The following is a 10,581-nucleotide window of genomic DNA, read 5'->3' on the forward strand; positions in this document are numbered from 1 at the left end:
ATCACTTGGTGGGGGTGAACTACGGCGGTATCTATCGTTTTGGTTCGGTCTATATAGGGTCGCTTGCATGCTCATTCGAATATAATGTAATTGTGTATGGCAATATGAGCATGCCCAAGTGATGACTTTGTTTCAAGCTCAACAGGTAGGGTATTGAGTCCTCTTCCACATAGGGCAAGCTAGAATGAACTATCTTACCCAGGACCGCCGGAGCAGCGTGGACCAGTGGAGGACTCTATACTTTATACTTCACACCACAGTATTGAGTACTTCTTGCATAAAGCCCCTAATGAGAACCACGAGGGCTCTCTCAATGTAGAACCACAAGGGCTCTAGTACCGATTCTCTCGGTACGGCTTGGTCCGTGTTCCTTTATGCTTGTACTCTTAGAAAGTCTCAACCCGGAGGTCTTGACTTTGATTGTCATAGTTGGACTACGACGGGGTATCCGACTCATCGAATACCCCAGAAGCACACCATCTTTCGGGTAGGCGGTACGCGTACCTCCGGACGCGGAAGTCTCAACCCGGAGGTCTTGACTTTGTATTGTCATAGTTGGACTACGACGGGGTATCCGACTCATCGAATACCCCAGAAGCACACCATCTTTCGGGTAGGCGGTACGCGTACCTCCGGACGCGGAAGTCTCAACCCGGAGGTCTTGACTTTGATTGTCATAGTTGGACTACGACGGGGCATCCGACCATTGCTGATCGAACACCCCTGATTCACCATCTTTCGGGTAGGCGGTACGCGTACCTCCGGACGCGGAAGTCTCAACCCGGAGGTCTTGACATGGATTGTCATAGTTGGACTACGACGGGGCATCCGACCATTGCTGATCGAACACCCCTGATTCACCATCTTTCGGATAGGAGGTGCGCCCACCTCCGACGCGGAAGTCTCAACCCGGAGGTTCGGACTTAGAGTTTTTCCCATTTAAAAGTTTTTCTCTTAGCCATACTGAAGTCATCACTTGGTGAACGATTGAACTAGGGCGGGTTAATCGTTTATAGGTATCATGTGGTTTGCATGCTCTCTTAGGTTAAGGTCATGTGGTTGGCTATCGAGCATGCCCAAGTGATGACTTTGTTTCACGCTTGCTTGATTTCTTCAAGATTCCCTGTTATATAGTGTAATCATTCGAGAACAGGGAATCTTTGGTTTTGCTCAACAGGTATTGGATGTCAACTTGGTATCTAGATCGCATTAAGTCTCAACCCTTAGGTTCGGACTTGTATAGTGACATCTTGTTACGGTCTTGAGTCTCAACCCGCAGGTTCGGACTACTTAGTGTTTGATCGAATATAATATGGCAACTTGTGCCTAAGTCTCAACCCGCAGGTTCGGACTTCTGTTTATTTGGATAATGTATGTATAAGGCAACTTGTGCCTAAGTCTCAACCCGCAGGTTCGGACTTGTGTATTTGTTCGAAGTCATGTATAAGGCAACGTGTGCCTAAGTCTCAACCCGCAGGTTCGGACTTGTTAGTGTTTCGTCAACTTTCATATGGCAACTTGTGCCTAAGTCTCAACCCGCAGGTTCGGACTTGTGTATTTGTTCGAAGTCATGTATAAGGCAACTTGTGCCTAAGTCTCAACCCGCAGGTTCGGACTTGTGTATTTGTTCGAAGTCATGTATAAGGCAACGTGTGCCTAAGTCTCAACCCGCAGGTTCGGACTTGTTAGTGTTACGTCAATTATCATATGGCAACTTGTGCCGAAGTCTCAACCCGCAGGTTCGGACTTCTATAGTGTTTCGTCAATTATCATATGGCAACTTGTGCCGAAGTCTCAACCCGCAGGTTCGGACTTCTGGAAGGATCACTTGGCCACTAATGATCCTTCCGCAGGTTCACCTACGGAAACCTTGTTACGACTTTTACTTCCTCTAAATCATCAAGTTCGGTCAACTTCGATAAAGCAGACGCGGTTCACGAGGATCCAGCGAACGATCATCTCCAAAGACCTCACTAAATAATCCATCGGTAGTAGCGACGGGCGGTGTGTACAAAGGGCAGGGACGTATTCAACGCTGGCTGATGACCAGCACTTACTAGAAGTTCCGAGTTCATATGGACCATTGCAATCCATAATCCCTACTAAGTGAGTATTTGAGTGATTTCCCGTTCCTCTCGGAATAGGAGACACGCTGCTACCCACATTGTAGCACGCGTGTAGCCCAGAACATCTAAGGGCATCACGGACCTGTTATCGCTCGATCTCATTTTGCTAAACACAAATTGTCCTGCTAAGCAGCGTACCGTAAGTGCACTTGCGCACACGAACAGCGAAGGTGTCAGGTCATACTCCACCGAAAGGTCCTAACCCGTTCCAATCGGCATCGACGCATTAACGCTGACTGCGTTCTAGTTAGCATATGTGAGTCACGTTCGTTATCGGAATTAACCAGACAAATCAATCCACGAACTAAGAACGGCCATGCACCACTACCCTTAAATTTGAGAAAGAGCTATTAATCTGTCTCACCTCCATAAGTTCGGACCTGGTAAGTTTTCCCGTGTTGAGTCAAATTGAACCGCAAGCTCCATTTCATTGTGGTGCCCTTCCGTCAATTCCTTTAAGTTTCAACTTTGCAACCATACTTCCCCCGGAACCTGACTTTGGTTTCCCGGAAGCTACTGAGAGCACCTGGTTGTAGCGTCTCCCAATTGCTAGTTGGCATCGTTTACGGTTAGAACTAGGGCGGTATCTAATCGCCTTCGATCCTCTAACTTTCGTTCTTGATTAAAGAAAGCATCCTTGACAAATGCCTTCGCTTTAGTTAGTCTTACGACGGTCTACGAATTTCACCTCTCGCGCCGTAATACTAGTGTCCCCAACTACTTCTGTTAATCATTACCTCCGGTCTGAGTACAAACCAATGAAAGATTAGACCAAGGTCGTATTCCATTATTCCATGCAAGATTATTCTAGGGCGTTTGGGCACCCTGCTTTAAGCACTCTAATTTGTTCAAGGTAAACGTGAGCGGTCGAGCTCTATGTTACACTTGCACCCGTTGAAGGGCACACCATGACACAGACTTGGTGCCCTACCACACCATTGAGTCGCAACCAGATTCCGACTTGGCCCACCGACCACGGGTTGACCGGGTCGGCGGAGCCGGACTGTGTTGGACAAGTATCAACTTCGAACGTTTTAACCGCAACAATTTTAATATACGCTAGTGGAGCTGGAATTACCGCGGCTGCTGGCACCAGACTTGCCCTCCACTTGATCCTCGTAGAAGGATTTATGCTCTACTCATTCCAATTATGAAACATCATTAAAGAGTTTCATATTGTTATTTCTCGTCACTACCTCCCCGTCCCGGGATTGGGTAATTTACGCGCCTGCTGCCTTCCTTGGATGTGGTAGCCATTTCTCAGGCTCCCTCTCCGGAATCGAACCCTGATTCCCCGTTACCCGTTGCAACCATGGTAGTCCTCTATACTACCATCCATAGTTGATAGGGCAGATATTTGCGAGATCTGTCGTCGGTGCGAGACCATACGATCAGCATCATTATCCAGACTTCAACTCAATGACACGGAGAACCCGCGATTGGTTTGACTAATAAGTGCACCAGTTCCCGCGAGGGTCCTGGCATGTTGCATGTATTAGCTCTAGATTTTCCACAGTTATCCAAGTAACTAGGTTGATGATCTCGTAAATTATAGCTGTTATACTGAGCCTTATGCGGTTTCACATTAAATCTGTTTGTACTTAGACATGCATGGCTTAACCTTTGAGACGAGCGTATATTACTGGTAGGATCAACCAGAATTCCGACTTTGCGTTCGAATGTTCATTGTCCCATTGCACCCGGAGGAGCAAACACCACGTTCTATATGTTGTCAAGTCCGGTAGCACACGGGAGGCGAGCCCCCGTGCGAACCTCATTGCCCTCGTATCACACACACCCGATGCACCGGACAGGCACTTGAGCGGCATTCGACTCCGCTAAGCGCTCGTGCGCCCGATTGTGCATGCGCTGACGGGGCCTTCATACCCCTACCACAGCGACCTTATGCCAAACTTCCATGAATACTTAGGTGAGCTGACAAGGGCCTTCATTTCCCTACCATCAACTAAAGGACACGCTAGGCGCGTCCGATCATTGCAACTGCGGGGCTTTCATACCCCAATCACCACAGTACGCAATTCACCAGAGTTTAATCACAACCCCCCCGGACATGGCACACTATTAACTTGCAACAAAACTTAGTGTGTGCCGGGCACATCGGTTCCACAAAATCATTCCCGATGTACCCCAATTGGGGTTGCGAACGCATTCACGGTCCTCTGACACACCCAACCAAGCGTGGATACTACATACCTCAAACACCCAGTACACTAACAGACAAATCAACATATGGTTGCTTTCCCCCAGACATTTGCCAATCACTTGGCACCCGGACGGGAACTCGCTCCTGATTGCGCCAATGCCACCCATTTGCCAAGAGCGAGTTCTGTATGTAGATTTCATTTGGAAAGACAACCGTGTACTGGATATTCTATCCGACGATTACAGATGACGAGTACGAGACTCGACTACACTCACGGATAATACATTTTGGGTCGAGATTGCTTTCGGGGTTTTCGATTGGTCTTGCGCTTGTAAACGTATAACTTTGACTTGTGGTAACCTCGGTATGTTAGTCGATCACGTGGTTGTGAACTGGGTACGGGTGGGCAATCTGTTCACTTGCACTCTGGGTAGGAATATGGTGAGCGCTATAGGTTAAAGATCATGGTATGGTTCCATCGTGATGACTTTCGCTAGATAGTAGTATGTTTGGATAGTTATAACGTTTTTGGCCATTTGTTCATAGTGTTCGGTTCATTGAGGAATTCGATTGGTCTTTGCTTCACACACGTGGTCGATCACTTGGATGTGAACTAGGGTGAGAATAAGGTGTTCACTAGTGCTCTTAGGTTTTGGATCAGTACTGAGCACTTGATTGGTTTCGCATAATATGTATCCATAGTGATGACTCTTTCCAGCTTAAGATTTCGTTACCAGTTTCGAATCCTCCCCACGTGCGCTTTTACTTGGTTAGGTTTTCGAGTGTAGATTTGAAAGCAATCTCATGTATGTATCCCATCTGATATAAGCCACTGACAGTTCATGTCACCTCGTTCAACTCTCGCTGGGTCACAGAAGTATGTTACTGCGCCCATTATCCCTACTCGGATAGGTTCGGTTCGTTCGTTTTATACTACGGTGAGTAAACTCAATTTGTGCATCGCATAGCCATGGAAAGCAAGCTTTCGCGGGCCTCTTCGACTGTTTTGATACGAGCTGTGCCCGTGATGCTTGTCATCCCAGGATACTAGACCCCTTTGGACGACCGCATGACCATCAGAAAGTAAATTCCACGTTCGATTTGGGGTGTGAACCCCGAACATAAAGTCTTTGTGTAGAACCACGAGGGCTCTATAGTACCGATTCTCTCGGTACGCTTGGTCCGTGTTCCTTTATGTTCGTACTCTTGTGAATAAGATTCACGTTCGTTTTGGGATATTTGCTACTGTCACCGTTTGAGTACTATGGGGCTTGAACCCCTAACATAAAGTCTTTGTGTAGAACCACGAGGGTTCTATAGTACCGATTCTCTCGGTACGCTTGGTCCGTGTTCCTTTATGTTCGTACTCTTGTGTGTATAATATTCATGTTCGGTTTGGGATATTTGCTACTTTCACCAGGGTCCCGTTCTTCATACAAGTCTGCCTTGCTAATGTGGTAACTTTATAGTGTAGTTCTGACATCCCAATTTTGGGACTTAGCCGATTTTTCGTATATTTCCATATGACCCATAGGGTCCCTTTCTTCATACAAGCTTGCCTAGGGCGATCGGTCAAAACTTGTCTTACTATTCGATTGGTCTTCGCACTTTCACCCTAGGCAGTTCGCCTAGGTCTGTCTTCTTGAGGAGGCCAAAACCCGAAATAAGGAGGTTCGGCCGACCCTGAAACCTCCCCTGTCTGAACTACACTAACCCGATTTTTCAGGGTCCTCAGCGCCATACAACTTTGCCTAGGTCACTTGTACTCTTGACTTAGGCCATCCGACTTGGTCCGTGTTTCTTCCTAGGGTTCACCTAGGTACTTTGCCTTGCTTGATGTGGTAACTTTTTAGTGTAGTTCAGACATCCTTATTTTGGGACTTAGCCGATTTGTCATGTATTTCCATATGACCCATAGGGTCCCTTTCTTCATACAAGCTTGCCTAGGGCGATCGGTCAAAACTTGTCTTACTATTCGATTGGTCTTCGCACTTTCACCCTAGGCAGTTCGCCTAGGTCTGTCTTCTTGAGGAGGCCAAAACCCGAAATAAGGAGGTCCAGCCGACCCTGAAACCTCCCCTGTCTTAACTACACTAACCCGATTTTTCATGGTCCTTAGCGCCATACAACTTTGCCTAGGTCACTTGTACTCTTGACTTAGGCCATCTGACTTGGTCCGTGTTTCTTCCTAGGGTTCACCTAGGTACTTTGCCTTGCTTGATGTGGTAACTTTTTAGTGTAGTTCAGACATCCCAATTTCGGGACTTAGCCGATTTTTCATGAATTTCCATATGACCCTAAGGGTCCCTTTCTTCATACAAGCTTGCCTAGGGCGATCGGTCAAAACTTGTCTTACTATTCGATTGGTCTTCGCAGTTTCACCCTAGGCAATTCGCCTAGGTCTGTCTTCTTGAGGAGGCCAAAACCCGAAATAAGGAGGTCCAGCCGACCCTGAAACCTCCCCTGTCTGAACTACACTAACCCGATTTTTCAGGGTCCTCAGCGCCATACAACTTTGCCTAGGTCACTTGTACTCTTGACTTAGGCCATCTGACTTGGTCCGTGTTTCTTCCTAGGGTTCACCTAGGTACTTTGCCTTGCTTGATGTGGTAACTTTTTAGTGTAGTTCAGACATCCCAATTTTGGGACTTAGCCGATTTTTCATGTATTTCCATATGACCCATAGGGTCCCTTTCTTCATACAAGCTTGCCTAGGGCGATCGGTCAAAACTTGTCTTACTATTCGATTGGTCTTCGCACTTTCACCCTAGGCAGTTTGCCTAGGTCTGTCTTCTTGAGGAGGCCAAAACCCGAAATAAGGAGGTTCAGCCGACCCAGAAACCTCCCCTGTCTGAACTACACTAACCCGATTTTTCAGGGTCCTCAGCGCCATACAACTTTGCCTAGGTCACTTGTACTCTTGACTTAGGCCATCTGACTTGGTCCGTGTTTCTTCCTAGGGTTCACCTAGGTACTTTGCCTTGCTTGATGTGGTAACTTTTTAGTGTAGTTCAGACATCCCAATTTTGGGACTTAGCCGATTTTTCATGTATTTCCATATGACCCATAGGGTCCCTTTCTTCATACAAGCTTGCCTAGGGCGATCGGTCAAAACTTGTCTTACTATTCGATTGGTCTTCGCACTTTCACCCTAGGCAGTTTGCCTAGGTGTAGCTTCTTGAGGAGGTCAAAACCCAAAATAAGGAGGTTCAGCCGACCCAAAAACCTTCCCTGTCTAAACTACACTAACCAGATTTTTCAGGGTCCTCACCGTCATACAACTTTGCCTAGGTCACTTGTTCTCTTGACTTAGGTCATCTGACTTGGTCCGTGTTTCTTGCTAGGGTTCACCTAGGTACTTTGCCTTGCTTGATGTGGTAACTTTTTAGTGTAGTTCAGACATCCCAATTTTGGGACTTAGCCGATTTTTCATGTATTTCCATATGACCCATAGGGTCCCTTTCTTCATACAAGCTTGCCTAGGGCGATCGGTCAAAACTTGTCTTACTATTCGATTGGTCTTCGCACTTTCACCCTAGGCAGTTTGCCTAGGTGTAGCTTCTTGAGGAGGTCAAAACCCAAAATAAGGAGGTTCAGCCGACCCAGAAACCTCCCCTGTCTAAACTACACTAACCAGATTTTTCAGGGTCCTCACCGTCATACAACTTTGCCTAGGTCACTTGCACTCTTGACTTAGGCCATCTGACTTGGTCCGTGTTTCTTGCTAGGGTTCACCTAGGTAGTTTGCCTTGCTTGGTGTGGTAACATTTGAGTGTAGTTCTGACATCCCCATTTTGGGACTTAGCCGATTTTTCGTAAAATACCATATGACCCATCAGGGTCCTTTGCTTCATATAAGTTTGCCTTGCTTGGTGTGGTAACATTTGAGTGTAGTTCTGACATCCCCATTTTGGGACTTAGCCGATTTTTCGTAAAATACCATATGACCCATCAGGGTCCTTTGCTTCATATAAGTTTGCCTTGCTTGGTGTGGTAACATTTGAGTGTAGTTCTGACATCCCCATTTTGGGACTTAGCCGATTTTTCGTAAAATACCATATGACCCATCAGGGTCCTTTCCTTCATATAAGTTTGCCTTGCTTGGTGTGGTAACATTTGAGTGTAGTTCTGACATCATCATTTTGGGACTTAGCCGATTTTTCGTAAAATACCATATGACCCATCAGGGTCCTTGCCTTCATATAAGTTTGCCTTGCTTGGTGTGGTAACACATGAGTGTAGTTCTGACATCCCCATTTTGGGACTTAGCCGATTTTTCGTAAAATACCATATGACCCATCAGGGTCCTTTCCTTCATATAAGTTTGCCTTGCTTGATGTGGTAACATTTGAGTGTAGTTCAGACATCCCCATTTTGGGACTTAGCCGATTTTTCGATCCATACCATATGACCCATCAGGGTCCTTGCCTTCATATAAGTTTGCCTTGCTTGGTGTGGTAACATTTTAGTGTAGTTCTGACATCACCATTTTGGGACTTAGCCGATTTTTCGTAAAATACCATATGACCCATCAGGGTCCTTTGCTTCATATAAGTTTGCCTTGCTTGGTGTGGTAACACATGAGTGTAGTTCTGACATCCCCATTTTGGGACTTAGCCGATTTTTCGATCCATCCCATATGACCCATCAGGGTCCTTTTTCTTCATATAAGTTTCCCAAGACTTAGTGCTTTTTTCCTTTGGACACCAATATCACCCTTGCGGGTATCTTTGATCTTCTCACTTTGTATTGACCGAATGTAGGTCTTGCCATGCCAAACATATAATTGTTCTACACCAAGTCTCTATCTCGTACCGCCAGCTCGGTACATTCGATAAACCTGCCCTTAAGGCACCCGGGACTTAGTCATTTTTTCACATTTTTCATGATTTTGAGGCAACTTTTCTCGACTTTGTCACCTTATATCACCAAGATCCTTTCCCTTTAGCGCTTCACTCTGTTCGTATGATATTTAGCGCTGACTATCACCTTTCTATCGCTGAGCTCAACTTCTTATTCGGTGCCATAGAGCCAGAGATATTTGGTGTATGCTGTTATAAGGGAAGTTTGTCACTTTTTCAAAGGCCCACTTTGGGACGCCCATATCTCACCTTCACGTATCTTCGATCTTCTTGTCGTCTATGGACGAAACTTAGGTCTTGTATTGGCCAACTTATAAATGTTCTACGGCCAAGCCGTATCTCTTACCGCCAGCCCGGTATTCATGGACTTAGTCGGATTTTCGCCTCTCGTGGTAACAATTTCTGACTTTGACTCACAATAACACCCGAACGGTCACATGCTAGCGCTTTGCTTGGTAGGAATTATAGTTAGCGCTACCTTTTCTCTTTCCATCGATACCTTGTTCGTTCCATTCCATGCCATACAGCCGAAGTTATGATGTTTCCCGTTTTCCATATCATGTGGAGCTTATGCTCTGGGAAAACCATCTAACACCTGTACCACCCTTTTGGGTACCACCGATCTCGTCACTATGTTCGGGCCAAATATAGGTTATAACATGCCCAACATATAATTGTTCTACACCAAGTCTCTATCTCTTACCGCCTGCTCGGTATTTTACTCGTAAGTCCAAATTTCACAACTTGTACTTTTTGGCCCAATGTACTCGAGTTTCAATTTTGGTAACATTTTTCGACTTTGACACTTAATAACTTCCAAATCATGCTAGCTAGCGCTTTGCTTTCTTCTAGTCGTATCTAGCGCTGGGTGTTACCTTTCCAAAACATATCCTAGCTTAACAATCCATGCCATACAGCCGGAGCTATACGGTGCACAAGTCAAATCCATTTTAGCCATGTTTCATTTTTGCCAATTTTTGACCACTCGTATCACCCTTCCAGAGTGGTCCGATCTTCTCGCTGTCTATGGACGACTTTTAGGTCTCGTAGAGGCAAACTTATAAGTATTCTACGTCAACCCGCTATCTCTTACCGCCTGCTCGGTATCCTTGGTCTTGTGTGATTTTTGGAAATTTTGGTATTATTTTTCCACTTTGTCGCTTAATAACTCAGTTTTGCTCAACACTTAGCGCTTCGGTTGTTTGGGATTATAGTTAGCGCTCGGTTCGACCTTTCCAACACTGATCTTAGCTTGTCGATCCGTTCCATACAGCCTGAGTTATTCGCGATACCGTGTTTCAATCCATTTCTCAAGTCTCGTTTTGGTCCAACTTTGAACCAGCCATATCACCCTGATGGGTACCTCCGATCTTCTCGCTCTATATTGGCCAAAGTTAGGTCTTGTGGTAACGTACTTATGATTGTTCTA

The sequence above is a fragment of the Anopheles coustani genome (assembly GCF_943734705.1).
Source record: "Anopheles coustani chromosome X unlocalized genomic scaffold, idAnoCousDA_361_x.2 X_unloc_47, whole genome shotgun sequence".
NCBI lineage: Eukaryota > Metazoa > Arthropoda > Insecta > Diptera > Culicidae > Anopheles > Anopheles coustani.